Below are 16,241 nucleotides of genomic sequence, written 5' to 3'. Positions count from 1 at the left end.
GAAGTAATATTTCAATCCATCCATACCCCAATCCTTTCTCTTTGGCTCCCTCCATCCATCCCTTTCACCCTACCTTAATACCTTCTCCCATCATCCATCCCTTTCACCCTACCTTAATACCTTCTCCCATCATCCATCCTACCTTAATACCTTCTCTCATCATCCATCCTTTTCACCCTACCTTAATACCTTCTCCCATCATCCATCCCTTTCACCCTACCTTAATACCTTCTCCCATCATCCATCCCTTTCACCCTACCTTAATACCTTCTCCCATCATCCATCCTACCTTAATACCTTCTCTCATCATCCATCCTACCTTAATACCTTCTCTCATCATCCATCCTTTTCACCCTACCTTAATACCTTCTCCCATCATCCATCCTACCTTAATACCTTCTCTCATCATCCATCCATCCCATCTAGACCCCGTTATTTTGAAATCAGTCCCTCTGTTCCCCAGGCCCCCCTCTCGCCCTTGTCCCTGTCATGCATCCATACGCACAGAAACGCCCTGCAAGTCAACAACAGCGTTATTCTACATGTTCCCCAGGCCCCCCTCTCTCCCTTGTCCCTCTCATGCATCCATACGCACAGAAACGCCCTGCAAGTCAACAACAGCGTCATTCTACATGAATACACTCCATGAGACGGCCGTTTAGGCTAATGCTCAAGCCGGGAGCGGGGGAGCTGAAGTAATCCTTTCTCTTTCCATCTTCTCCCTCTCTTCCCCTGTCGCTTATCTCCTGCAGCGAGCCCCCCCCCCCCCTGTTATTAAAGACGCTTGGTTACCTTGTTAGCATAAGTTTTGCCTCCCTCAAAACCCCAAAAACTTGCGACTGGAAAAAGAACGGTAGGATAGAATGCAGCGTCTTAGCAGCATATTGACCTGGGTTTGTTCTGGACCACAGCGGAGGCAAGACCGATAACACATGCACATTCATTGTAGTCATTTCCTCCCTCATTGGCTTGCATGAGTACTTTTATTTGGAGGAAATGGAAAAGAGTGGTTTTGAAATGTCAACATGTAAGCTCAGTCAGTGTACAGTGTCTTTTTGTATACAGCAGTACTGTGTGTCTTAAACAAAATTCCCCTCTGGGACATTAAAGCATATCCTATCCTAATGTGAATACTCAAGTTAATCAGTGTGTCCAGAAGGTAGAACGACTTTCATTTTCCTAATGCTTCCTTAATACTTCCTCTACCTGTCCAGAACACACACACACACACACACACACACACACACACACACACACACACACACACACACACACGTAATGTCTCCTTCTTAAAACACACTACAAGACAAATGGCATGAAAACCCACCAAAAATCCAGAATTACATTAAATGACAAAAACCGAGAAGGGAATAAGAGGATTGGGTGAGTGTGTAATGATAGGACGGAAGTCTCATAAAGGGTTACGCCGTTTCTAGGAGCAAAGGCTGGGGTGAGGTGGCCTTTGATGTTTCCCAGTGATACTGCCAGAGATACGCTTAACAGGTGCTGAATTAACCTTTAAACACTATAGGTACTGTCCCCCCTTCAAATCAGTAATACTGTAGGAACTGTCCCCCTTCAAATCAGTAATACTGTAGGAACTGTCCCCCTTCAAATCAGTAATACTGTAGGAACTGTCCCCCTTCAAATCAGTAATACTGTAGGAACTGTCCCCCTTCAAATCAGTAATACTGTAGGAACTGTCCCCCTTCAAATCAGTAATACTGTAGGAACTGTCCCCCTTCAAATCAGTAATACTGTAGGTACTGTCCCCCTTCAAATCAGTAATACTGTAGGTACTGTCCCCCTTCAAATCAGTAATACTGTAGGAACTGTCCCCCTTCAAATCAGTAATACTGTAGGTACTGTCCCCCTTCAAATCAGTAATACTGTAGGTACTGTAACCCTTCAAATCAGTAATACTGTAGGAACTGTCCCCCTTCAAATCAGTAATACTGTAGGAACTGTCCCCCTTCAAATCAGTAATACTGTAGGAACTGTCCCCCTTCAAATCAGTAATACTGTAGGAACTGTCCCCCTTCAAATCAGTAATACTGTAGGAACTGTCCCCCTTCAAATCAGTAATACTGTAGGAACTGTCCCCCTTCAAATCAGTAATACTGTAGGAACTGTCCCCCTTCAAATCAATTATACTGTAGGTACTGTCCCCCTTCAAATCAGTAATACTGTAGGAACTGTCCCCCTTCAAATCAGTAATACTGTAGGAACTGTCCCCCTTCAAATCAGTAATACTGTAGGAACTGTCCCCCTTAAAATCAGTAATACTGTAGGTAGGTACTGTCCCCCTTCAAATCAGTAATACTGTAGGTACTGTCCCCCTTCAAATCAGTAATACTGTAGGAACTGTCCCCCTTCAAATCAGTAATACTGTAGGAACTGTCCCCTTCAAATCAGTAATACTGTAGGAACTGTCCCCCTTCAAATCAGTAATACTGTAGGAACTGTCCCCCTTCAAATCAGTAATACTGTAGGAACTGTCCCCCTTCAAATCAGTAATACTGTAGGAACTGTCCCCCTTCAAATCAGTAATACTGTAGGAACTGTCTCCCTTCAAATCAGTAATACTGTAGAAACTGTCCCCCTTCAAATCAGTAATACTGTAGAAACTGTCCCCCTTCAAATCAGTAATACTGTAGGTACTGTCCCCCTTCAAATCAATTGTACTGTAGGTACTGTCCCCCTTCAAATCAGTAATACTGTAGGAACTGTCCCCCTTCAAATCAGTAATACTGTAGGAACTGTCCCCCTTCAAATCAGTAATACTGTAGAAACTGTCCCCTTCAAATCAGTAATACTGTAGAAACTGTCCCCCTTCAAATCAGTAATACTGTAGGTACTGTCCCCTTCAAATCAATTGTACTGTAGGTACTGTCCCCCTTCAAATCAGTAATACTGTAGGAAACTGTCCCCCTTCAAATCAGTAATACTGTAGGAACTGTCCCCCTTCAAATCAGTTATACTGTAGGTACTGTCCCCCTTCAAATCAGTAATACTGTAGGAACTGTCCCCCTTCAAATCAGTAATACTGTAGGAACTGTCCCCCTTCAAATCAGTAATACTGTAGGAACTGTCCCCCTTCAAATCAGTAATACTGTAGGTACTGTCCCCTTCAAATCAGTAATACTGTAGGTACTGTCCCCTTAAAATCAGTAATACTGTAGGAACTGTCCCCCTTCAAATCAGTAATACTGTAGGAACTGTCCCCCTTCAAATCAGTAATACTGTAGGAACTGTCCCCCTTCAAATCAGTAATACTGTAGGAACTGTCCCCCTTCAAATCAGTAATACTGTAGGAACTGTCCCCCTTCAAATCAGTAATACTGTAGGAACTGTGCCCCTTCAAATCAGTAATACTGTAGGAACTGTCTCCCTTCAAATCAGTAATACTGTAGAAACTGTCCCCCTTCAAATCAGTAATACTGTAGAAACTGTCCCCCTTCAAATCAGTAATACTGTAGAAACTGTCCCCCTTCAAATCAGTAATACTGTAGGTACTGTCCCCCTTCAAATCAATTGTACTGTAGGTACTGTCCCCCTTCAAATCAGTAATACTGTAGGTACTGTCCCCCTTCAAATCAGTAATACTGTAGGTACTGTCCCCCTTCAAATCAATTATACTGTAGGTACTGTCCCCCTTCAAATCAATTATACTGTAGGTACTGTCCCCCTTCAAATCAATTATACTGTAGGTATTGTCCCCCTTCAAATCAATTATACTGTAGGTACTGTCCCCCTTCAAATCAGTAATACTGTAGGTACTGTCCCCCTTCAAATCAGTAATACTGTAGGTACTGTCCCCCTTCAAATCAATTATACTGTAGGTACTGTCCCCCTTCAAATCAGTAATACTGTAGGTACTGTCCCCCTTCAAATCAGTAATACTGTAGGTACTGTCCCCCTTCAAATCAGTAATACTGTAGGTACTGTCCCCCTTCAAATCAGTAATACTGTAGGTACTGTCCCCCTTCAAATCAGTAATACTGTAGGTACTGTCCCCCTTCAAATCAGTAATACTGTAGGTACTGTCCCCCTTCAAATCAGTAATACTGTAGGTACTGTCCCCCTTCAAATCAGTAATACTGTAGGTACTGTCCCCCTTCAAATCAGTAATACTGTAGGTACAGGTACTGTCCCCCTTCAAATCAGTAATACTGTAGGTACTGTCCCCCTTCAAATCAGTAATACTGTAGGAACTGTCCCCCTTCAAATCAGTAATACTGTAGGAACTGTCCCCCTTCAAATCAGTAATACTGTAGGAACTGTCCCCCTTCAAATCAGTAATACTGTAGGAACTGTCCCCCTTCAAATCAGTAATACTGTAGGTACTGTCCCCCTTCAAATCAATAATACTGTAGGTACTGTCCCCCTTCAAATCAGTAATACTGTAGGTACTGTCCCCCTTCAAATCAGTAATACTGTAGGTACTGTCCCCCTTCAAATCAGTAATACTGTAGGTACTGTCCCCCTTCAAATCAGTAATACTGTAGGTACTGTCCCCCTTCAAATCAGTAATACTGTAGGTACTGTCCCCCTTCAAATCAGTAATACTGTAGGAACTGTCCCCCTTCAAATCAGTAATACTGTAAGGTACTGTCCCCCTTCAAATCAGTAATACTGTAGGTACTGTCCCCCTTCAAATCAGTAATACTGTAGGTACTGTCCCCCTTCAAATCAGTAATACTGTAGGTACTGTCCCCCTTCAAATCAGTAATACTGTAGGTACTGTCCCCCTTCAAATCAGTAATACTGTAGGAACTGTCCCCTTCAAATCAGTAATACTGTAGGAACTGTCCCCCTTCAAATCAGTAATACTGTAGGAACTGTCCCCCTTCAAATCAGTAATACTGTAGGAACTGTCCCCCTTCAAATCAGTAATACTGTAGGAACTGTCCCCCTTCAAATCAGTAATACTGTAGGTACTGTCCCCCTTCAAATCAATAATACTGTAGGTACTGTCCCCCTTCAAATCAATAATACTGTAGGTACTGTCCCCCTTCAAATCAGTAATACTGTAGGTACTGTCCCCCTTCAAATCAGTAATACTGTAGGTACTGTCCCCCTTCAAATCAGTAATACTGTAGGTACTGTCCAACATCACTACTCTGGACGGCTCTGACGTGGACAACTACAAATACTTAGGTGTCTGGTTAGACTGTAAACTCTCCTTCCAGACCCATATCAAACATCTCCAATCCAAAGTTAAATCTAGAATTAGCTTCCTATTTCGCAACAAAGCATCCTTCACTCATGCTGCCAAACATACCCTTGTAAAACTGACCATCCTACCAATCCTCGACTTTGGCGATGTCATTTACAAAATAGCCTCCAATACCCTACTCAACAAATTGGATGCAGTCTATCACAGTGCAATCCGTTTTGTCACCAAAGCCCCATATACTACCCACCATTGCGACCTGTACGCTCTCGTTGGCTGGCCCTCGCTTCATACTCGTCGCCAAACCCACTGGCTCCATGTCATCTACAAGACCCTGCTAGGTAAAGTCCCCCCTTATCTCAGCTCGCTGGTCACCATAGCATCTCCCACCTGTAGCACACGCTCCAGCAGGTATATCTCTCTAGTCATCCCCAAAACCAATTCTTTCTTTGGCCGCCTCTCCTTCCAGTTCTCTGCTGCCAATGACTGGAACGAACTACAAAAATCTCTGAAACTGGAAACACTTATCTCCCTCACTAGCTTTAAGCATCAACTGTCAGAGTAGCTCACAGATTACTGCCCCTGTACATAGCCCATCTATAATTTAGCCCAAACAACTCTCTTTCCTAACTGTATTTAATTTATTTATTTATTTTGCTCCTTTGCACCCCATTATTTTTATTTCTACTTTGCACATTCTTCCATTGCAAATCTACCATTCCAGTGTTTTACTTGCTATATTGTATTTAATTTGCCACCATGGCCTTTTTTTGCCTTTGCCTCCCTTATCTCACCTCATTTGTTCACATCGTATATAGACTTGTTTATACTGTATTATTGACTGAATGTTTGTTTTACTCCATGTGTAACTCTGTGTCGTTGTATGTGTCGAACTGCTTTGCTTTATCCTGGCCAGGTCGCAATTGTAAAGGAGAACTTGTTCTCAACTTGCCTAGCTGGTTAAATAAAGGTTAAATAAAATAAAATAAAAAAACATAATGGAAGACTTAGGAATGCCTCAGGACTCCATGTTAGGACCGTTACTAGAACCATAATGGAAGACTTAGGAATGCCTCAGGACTCCATGTTAGGACAGTTACTAGAACCATAATGGAAGACTTAGGAATGCCTCAGGACTCCATGTTAGGACCGTTACTAGAACCATAATGGAAGACTTAGGAATGCCTCAGGACTCCATGTTAGGATCGTTACTGGAACCATAATGGAAGACTTAGGAATGCCTCAGGACTCCATGTTAGGACCGTTACTAGAACCATAATGGAAGACTTAGGAAGGCCTCAAGACTCCATGTTAGGACAGTTACTAGAACCATAATGGAAGACTTAGGAATGCCTCAGGACTCCATGTTAGGATCGTTACTGGAACCATAATGGAAGACTTAGGAATGCCTCAGGACTCCATGTTAGGATCGTTACTGGAACCATAATGGAAGACTTAGGAATGCCTCAGGACTCCATGTTAGGACCATTACTAGAACCATAATGGAAGACTTAGGAATGCCTCAGGACTCCATGTTAGGACCGTTACTAGAACCATAACGGAAGACTTAGGAATGCCTCAGGACTCCATGTTAGGATCGTTACTGGAACCATAATGGAAGACTTAGGAATGCCTCAGGACTCCATGTTAGGACCATTACTAGAACCATAATGGAAGACTTAGGAATGCCTCAGGACTCCATGCTAGGACCGTTACTAGAACCATAACGGAAGACTTAGGAATGCCTCAGGACTCCATGTTAGGACCGTTACTAGAACCATAATGGAAGACTTTGCTTCGTATGGTACAGTAAAACAAAGGAGGGCTCCTTCAATGTATGCGTAAGGAGATAGGTTCTTTACACTGTCCTCTCTCGTAAAAGGTGTGAAGAGGGTTACCGGTGGAGGTTAGAAAGAAAAAAGGAACAGAACATGCAAAGGGTGTAAAAAGATTCTGCAGTTGCAGGGGAACTCACCCAGGTTCCCCACACACATCAATATCTTAAAACATTTGTGCTGGATACAAATGAATCATTCCAGTTGGGTGTGCAACCATTTATGCAACAGTACCAAGCCAATCCTGTGAAAAAATGACACTTTCATTAATAAGTGGATATGCATGGAGAGATAGAGATGAGGAGTGAGAAAGAAGGAAGAGGAGGGGGGGATGAAGAATCTACAGTACTTACGGTGCTTAGTTTGCTACAGCAGATGAGGATTCAACGCTCATAAAGCATACTACCGTACAGATGGAGCATGTTATTGACATCTACAGCTACAAAATATTCTGTTAGGTTTCTCTGCAAAAAAAGAGGCAAAAAAACAACAAAAACCAAACAAGGTATAGGTTGTTCGTGAAGGCAAGGGAGGACCAATGACTGGGCATGAATAGTACAAGGCATCAACATCAATTCAATAGCTTTCATTGGTATAACATAAGTATAACAGGTTAAGAATGTGTAACAGGAAGAGTGTAACAGGAAGACGAATCCCCCGTTTCAACTCAAACTTTTCATTGCGATCATCAGAGTGTAATACAATTAAATACAATAGTGTAAAAAACATACATTTATGCTCTTTAAATGTGGGAATGCTTTAAACAAATATGTAGGCATTCCACCAGAGGTTTAAGTGAAATAAGCTGAGGTAGAAGTCAGGGGTGTGTGTATGCGTGAACCTATCTCTCTGTCATTCTCCAATCCTTCACAACCATTACTTCTGAAGAATGCAGCCTCCTCCTCCTCCGACACCTCCCCCTGCTTACTGGGGTTCAAAGGTTGCCTGACGACTCATACTGCACACAATTAAATTATGTTGCTCTATCTATCGCTACATACATTCTGCCTGAGACTGCCGTCATCAAAGTGAGGGGCGTTGTACAAAATAAGTCATCAGTGATTGGACTATTTCTGAAACACCCATGTGTGTTCAGGCTCTGGCCTAATCAATCGGTTTATCGGTCCAATCAGAGCGGTTTGAATGTGTTCGTATTTGAGATGTCATTGGGGAGGTGATTATATGCAGACTTATCGTAGAGAAGAAACATTAGTGTGGAGTTTTGCCAGAGTCATGTGGATGGGTAACCAGGCAAGTTCAAAGGCACTGCACTGACGGCTCCCTTCTTGTCTCCATCATGCCGTGGATATCAAAAGTAGAGAGACAAGCTAACATATAAGCTCTCCCTTCACTGCGTTCTGCCTGTCTCTCTAAAGGCCCACCAGAGATGGGGAGATGGGTAGCTGGGGAGGGCTCACAGCCTTAGAGGACTAGCAAGGGCTTTCTGATTTGCCCCAACGGCAAACTAACTATCCAAGGATGCCAGGGGCATTCGGGGAAATCAAATGAGGTATTGAAGAGTGGAGTAACATTGGTGTGGTTTGTTATGGTTTTGATCTACAATGATAACTCCTTGGGGGTGAATCTGGGAGTTCTCTCATATCCAATCAGATGAGATTGAGTAATGTATTTTGGTATGTCATCAATGAGCTCCAATGGATATTGTCAGTGGTGCCGATTGTGCTGTGAATGTACACCAGAAACTGTAGGGTGAACGCCGAAGATACTCACACTTTCAGGTATGCTGGGAAGTTCCCTTGTGTCAGGCACAGTGAAGTAGGAATGCTAAGAGGGTCAAAGAAATATGGCGGGTCAAAGGTCAAATTGAAGAGATGAAGGTATTTTAAGCCATCACAGTTCATGACAAAAGACATACGCTAATAGGATTAATACATCTGTTCAGTTTGGCACTCCCCTCAGTTTAGCCCACCCTTACTCAGCCCTATCCAAAGTTAAGTAGCTTTTATTCATTCTATTGTCTTATTCTTGTTTTATACTCTGTTTTTTTTCAAAGCCAATTCAAGTCCCATGTATTATTATTTATAATACTGTATAGACATTCCATACACTGAAAAAACTAGCATACTGCCTTTTTTGTTTTCCTGTTTCAATATATTTTCTTCCGTTTGATGCCTAATGAACAATACCCCGTTCTCAACAATGGTAACAGCTCAGGGAAGATGACAGACAGGGAAGGGAAGGTGAGGTGGTGCCTTGAGACTCAATTTATGATAATAAACCCATCTCATTTTTCTGGAAGTAGGGGAAGAGTTGATAGTGAAGGTGATGCAGTCATTACTTCCTCTATATCCCTCCCCTTGGAGGCGGTCTGTTTTTTGGGGTGTAACTCGCTCCATCTCCAGTGAAATGCTTTGAGTAAGGGTCTTAACACAGAGCCCTGAGGCATTCCTCAAATTCTTTTAAAAGGAATGGCCTGACACAAGGGAACTTCCCTCGCTCATCAACTCATCCCTGACCGCTGGCTACGTCCCTTCCGTCTTCAAGAGAGCGAGAGTTGCACCCCTTCTGAAAAAACCTACACTCAATCCCTCCGATGTCAACAATTACAGACCAGTATCCCTTCTTTCTTTTCTCTCCACTCTTGAACGTGCCGTCCTTGGCCAGCTCTCCCGCTATCTCTCTCAGAATGACCTTCTTGATCCAAATCAGTCAGGTTTCAAGACTAGTCATTCAACTGAGACTGCTCTTCTCTGTATCACGGAGGCGCTCCGCACTGCTAAAGCTAACTCTCTCTCCTCTGCTCTCATCCTTCTAGACCTATCGGCTGCCTTCGATACTGCCTCCCACGCTTGGATTGCGTCCTACCTGACAGGTCGCTCCTACCAGGTGGCGTGGTGAGAATCTGTCTCCTCACCACGCGCTCTCACCACTGGTGTCCCCCAGGGCTCTGTTCTAGGCCCTCTCCTATTCTCGCTATACACCAAGTCACTTGGCTCTGTCATAACCTCACATGGTCTCTCCTATCATTGCTATGCAGACGACACACAATTCATCTTCTCCTTTCCCCCTTCTGATGACCAGGTGGCGAAACGCATCTCTGCATGTCTGGCAGACATATCAGTGTGGATAATGGATCACCACCTCAAGCTGAACCTCGGCAAGACGGAGCTGCTCTTCCTCCTGGGGAAGGACTGGTCCCGTTCCATGATCTCGCCATCACGGTTGACAACTCCATTGTGTCCTCCTCCCAGAGCGCTAAGAACCTTGGCGTGATCTTGGACAACACCCTGTCGTTCTCAACTAACATCAAGGCGGTGGCCCGTTCCTGTAGGTTCATGCTCTACAACATCCGCAGAGTACGACCCTGCCTCACACAGGAAGCGGCGCAGGTCCTAATCCAGGCACTTGTCATCTCCCGTCTGGATTACTGCAACTCGCTGTTGGCTGGGCTCCCTGCCTGTGCCATTAAACCCCTACAACTCATCCAGAACGCCGCAGCCCGTCTGGTGTTCAACCTTCCCAAGTTCTCTCACGTCACCCCGCTCCTCCGCTCTCTCCACTGGCTTCCAGTTGAAACTCGCATCCGCTACAAGACCATGGTGCTTGCCTACGGAGCTGTGAGGGGAACGGCACCTCAGTACCTCCAGGCTCTGATCAGGCCCTACACCCAAACAAGGGCACTGCGTTCATCCACCTCTGGCCTGCTCGCCTCCCTACCACTGAGGAAGTACAGTTCCCGCTCAGCCCAGTCAAAACTGTTCGCTGCTCTGGCCCCCCAATGGTGGAACAAATTCCCTCACGACGCCAGGACAGCAGAGTCAATCACCACCTTCCGGAGACACCTGAAACCCCACCTCTTTAAGGAATAGCTAGGATAGGATAAGTAATCCTTCTCACCCCCCCTTTAAGATTTAGATGCACTATTGTAAAGTGGCTGTTCCACTGGATGTCATAAGGTGAATGCACCAATTTGTAAGTCGCTCTGGATAAGAGCGTCTGCTAACTGACTTAAATGTAAATGTAAATGTTGTACCTCATTGTGGAGCACAGCTGAGGGATAAGCCTTTGAGGGTCGGGGCAATGGTGCACCTCTCTCCCACTCCGCTGGGGTGGCAGCCTTGCCCCCCATTGAACCTGCAACTGACCCGAAAACAGTCGGCAAGAACAGCGACCTATCTCTAAGCATCCTCTATGAAGGATAAGGTTGTACCTCACTTGCCCTCCTGCTATGGCCAGGAGATGTGATAATGAATTCTGCTAAATCCAACAAACATACTGTAGGCTGTATACATACTGTAGGCTGTATACATACTGTATGCATTGTGTGTAGATACCTAATGGGGGTTTCACATGACAGGTGCAAGAAGGGCATTGCAGCAAGGGAGCCACTGGGACATCACCACATCACTCAGTTCAAATAACTTGCACTTTCACCCACTGCCCACCGAGTCTGACCCTACGGCTTTTGGCATCTTGATGTATCAAGGGCCCTGAAGTGTTGGAACCAGTTCAGGGAACAGAACTGAAAACCGGAAAATAATCTAATCAAATGTTGTTGCTCAAATGCACCAAAAAGAACAGGTGTAGACTTTACAGTGAAATGCTTACAAGCCCATTCTCAACAGTCAGAGATAAAAAGATAAATAATTCCTAAATAAAACAAGGAAATGGTAAAACAATACAATAATGAGGAGTACCAGTACTGAGTCAATGAGCAGGGGTGAGAGGTAGTTGAGATAATAAAGTATCAAGGGGGAGTTAGAGCACTGATTATGCTTCTTCTAACTGACAATGAATGGGAGACATAAACCTAAATAGAAACTGATAATTGTGCACAACTTCAGTATTACTTACTAAAACTGTTGTTACACAAAGGTTTTTATTATTTTATTTTGTTAGGATTATTTTTGCTCTCTCACTGTAGTACTGTAGGCCACCCCAACCGGTCATGTCATATAGCGCCTAAGTGGTCACTTAGGCAGGTTTTTGTTTTTTCTCCCTCTAAAAACAGAAATCATTCTAAATAACAAATAGCTTTATTTAAAAATTAGTAACAATATCTCAGCCCATGTTCAAGAATGGCCTTTTTCTCGCTCATTTTACATTGTTTGAAAACAAAATCTGCAAAAAATTGTTATTTTTTTAACAAAGTGATTACTTTTATTATTAATTTTGAAAGACATAAAAGCCCTTTGGATATTCTCACAGATATACACTGCTCAAAAACATAAAGGGAACACTTAAACAATACAATTTAACTCCAAGTCAATCACACTTCTGTGAAATCAAACTGTCCACTTAGGAAGCAACACTGATTGACAAAAAATTTCACATGCTGTTGTGCAAATGGAATAGACAACAGGTGGAAATTATAGGCAATTAGCAAGACACCCCCAATAAAGGAGTGGTTCTGCAGGTGGTGACCACAGACCACTTCTCAGTTCCGATGCTTCCTGGCTGATGTTTTGGTCACTTTTGAATGGTGGCGGTGCTTTCACGGAGACGGAGTCAACAACCCACACAAGTGGCTCAGGTAGTGCAGCTCATCCAGGATGGAACATCAATGCAAGCTGTGGCAAGAAGGTTTACTGTGTCTGTCAGCGTAGTGTCCAGAGCATGTAGGCGCTACCAGGCGACAGGCCAGTACATCAGGAGACGTGGAGGAGGCCGTAGGATGGCAACAACCCAGCAGCAGGACCGCTACCTCTGCCTTTGTGCAAGGAGGAGCAGGAGGAGCACTGCCAGAGCCCTGCAAAATTACCTCCAGCAGGCCACAAATGGGCATGTGTCTGCTCAAACGGTCAGAAACAGACTCCATGAGGGTGGTATTAGGGCTCGACATCCACAGGTGGGGGTTGTGCTTACAGCCCAGCACCGTGCAGGATGTTTGGCATTTGCCAGAGAACACCAAGATTGGCAAATTCGCCACTGATGCCCTGTGCTCTTCACAGATGAAAGCAGGTTCACACTGAGCACATGTGACATACGTGACAGAGTCTGGAGACGCCGGGGAGAACGTTCTGCTGCCTGCAACATCCTCCAGCATGACCGGTTTGGCGGTGGGTCAGTCATGGTGTGGGGTGGCATTTCATTGGGGGGCCGCACAGCCCTCCATGTGCTCGCCGGAGGTAGCCTGACTGCCATTAGGTACCGAGATGAGATCCTCAGACCCCTTGTGAGACCATATGCTGGTGCGGTTGGCCCTGGGTTCCTCCTAATGCAAGACAATGCTAGACCTCATGTGGCTGGAGTGTGTCAGCAGTTCCTGCAAGAGGAAAGCATTGATGCTATGGACTGGCCCGCCTGTTCCCCAGACCTGAATCCAATTGAGCACATCTGGGACATTATGTCTCGCTCCATCCACCAACGCCACATTGCACCACAGACTGTCCAGGAGTTGGCGGATGCTTTAGTCCAGGTCTGGGAGGAGATCCCTCAGGAGAACATCCGCCACCTCATCAGGAGCATGCCCAGGCATTGTAGGGAGGTCATGCTGGCACGTGGAGGCCACACACACTACTGAGCCTCATTTTGACTTGTTTTAAGGACATTACATCAAAGATGGATCAGCCTGTAGTGTGGTTTTCCACTTTAATTTTGTGTGTGACTTCAAATCCAGACCTCCATGGGTTGATACATTTGATTTCCATTGATAATTGTTGTGTGATTTTGTTGTCAGCACCTTCAACTATGTAAAGAAAAAAGTATTTAATAAGAATATTTCATTCATTCAGATCTAGGATGTTACTTTAGTGTTCCCTTTATTTTTTGAGCAGTGTATTATTAACCCTGTTATTAGCAAGACAATATATATTGGTCATATTGGTCATGGCTCCCGAGTGGCACACAATGGGACTGCCTTGCAGTTCTCCAGCTGTATCCACTGAAAGCGCGCAAGATTCAAGGCACGAGGCCAGGGAGCACAGGATTGGCCGCAAAGCCGCGCACAGAAGACCGACCTAGCGCATTGGAAAGGGGAGAGGAGGACCCTCACCCTGCCACACTGGCAACACTTTAAGGGGCATTGCACTAATGATGGCGCTGACTAGGGAAACGTTCCTGCTGTTCTGTTCTCAGTGCCTGTCTGCAGGTTCAAACTAAAACAATGTTACTAATAATGGCATCTTTATGCTTTCATTAATAAAATAATGATACAAATACAGATGTTTATTTTGTTATGGATATATAACGAATTACTATGGGTATAAATATCAATGAATTACAGAAATATCCCCCAATCATCTATACGTAAATATTAGGGGAGAGTCACATTATATTTTTCGATATACTGTAGGCCTAACGTAGGCGACATTAGTCTCACTAGTGTTGAGTAATGTGCTGTTAAAAGTGGTGTAGGTCTTATTTATTTAAAGAGCATATTGAAGTTAGAAGCAATAGGATTTATTTAACAAGGCAAGTGAGTTAAGAACACATTCTTATTTACAAGGACAACCTACTCCTTCCTCCCCGTAGGGAAATTGAAACCCAGTCTCCTGCGTGCCCACAGGTACATTTTTACGGAGGAAATTGTCTTCCCTAAACTTTAAATGCCAGATAGGCTCAACACCCGTTGAGCTGATGGGATCCTCCCATTTTTAAGAGGCCATCACTCTGTTTTCTCATGCAATTGCATAGCTTATAGAAATGTTGTGCAACATGAGCCCAAGGGTGCGCATGAAATGTTTGATTCAATTTTTGATTACATTTGCATTGATGTCAGAGTTATTAGAGTGACAATAGAGTGCTGACTACCAGGCAGTTAGCAAGTTTGTTAGGCTACTAATGACCATCAACAGAATCAGAGCCTACTTACCGTAACTAAATGGTCACGTGCAATTTGACTGCCATCATGATTCGTGACTGACGGTGTGGCGGGAATACAGTCACCGTAACAGCCCTAGTGTGGACTATGATGACTCCTTAGTGATGTAGACACCGAGGAACTTGACTCGACCTACTCCACTACAGCCCTGTTGATGTGGATGGGGTCATGCTCCACCCTCCATTTCCTATTGTATACAATCAGTGCTTTTGTGTTGCTGACGTTGAGGAAGAGGTTGTTGTCTCTGACCTCCTCCCTGTAGGCTGTGTCATCATCATAGGGGATCAGGCCTACCACTTAATGATGGTGTTGGAGTCATGAGTGGCCACGCAGCCATGAGTATAGTAGGGGACTAAACACACACTCTGTGTTGAGGGTCAGAATGGCGGATGTGTTGTTGACTACCTTCACCACCTGAGGGTGGCAGTCAGGAAGTCCAGATGGGAAAGGAAAGTGTGGAGTGCAATAGAGATTGAATTTGTGGATCTGTTGGGGCAGTATGTGACTTGTAGTGGGTCCAGGGTGTCTGGGAGGATGTTGTTGATGTGAGCCATGACCGGCCTTTCAAAGAATTTCATGGATTGGAATTCTTGGGCACTGCTTGAAGTAGGTATGACAGACTGGATCAGGGAGAGGTTGAAAATGTCAGTAAAGACACTTGCCACCTAGTCAGTGCATGCTCTAAGTATGCATCCGTCTGTCCATGCGGTCTTGTGAATGTTAACCTGTTTAACTTCACTAGGGTAGGGGGCAGCATTTGGAATTTGGATGAAAAGCATGCCCAAATTAAACTTCCTGCTACTTAGGCCCAGAAACTAGGATATGCATGGAGACCTGGGAGCGCCACCAGATGAAGATCATCAAAGGTAAGTGATTCATTTTAATGCTATTTCTGACTTTTGTGACACCTCTCCTTGGTTGCACAATGGCTGTAAGTTTTTCCGTGGCTAGGCGCTGACCTAACATAATCGAGTGGTGTGCTTTCGCCGTAAAGCCTTTTTGAAACCTGACTAAGCGTTGACCTCTCTGGGGTAGGCGGGACGCTTGCATATTTGAACTCTGCAGGTGCAACACAAAACGCAGAAATGAAATATAAATCATGCCTTACCTTTCCGAGCCGGTCACGGGTGCACCTCAGCCACGCTCAAGGTACTAATCTATACCATAACCGCCATCGATAAAAGACAGTACTGTGCAGCCGTCTTCATCGACCTGGCCAAGGCTTTCGACTCTGTCAATCACCGTATTCTTATCGGCAGACTTGAGTTCACTGTGTCAAATTGGAGGGCATGTTGTCCGGTCCTCTGGCAGTCTCTATGGGGGTGCCACAGGGTTCAATTCTCGGACTGACTCTTTTCTCTGTATATATCAATGATGTTGCTCTTGCTGCGATTCCCTGATCCACCTCTACACAGACGACGCCATTCTGTATACTTCTGGCCCTTCC

The sequence above is a fragment of the Oncorhynchus gorbuscha genome, linkage group LGY (assembly GCF_021184085.1).
Source record: "Oncorhynchus gorbuscha isolate QuinsamMale2020 ecotype Even-year linkage group LGY, OgorEven_v1.0, whole genome shotgun sequence".
Lineage (NCBI taxonomy): Eukaryota > Metazoa > Chordata > Actinopteri > Salmoniformes > Salmonidae > Oncorhynchus > Oncorhynchus gorbuscha.
The sequence above is the reverse complement of the archived record's forward strand: the minus strand, read 5'-3'. Positions refer to the sequence as shown.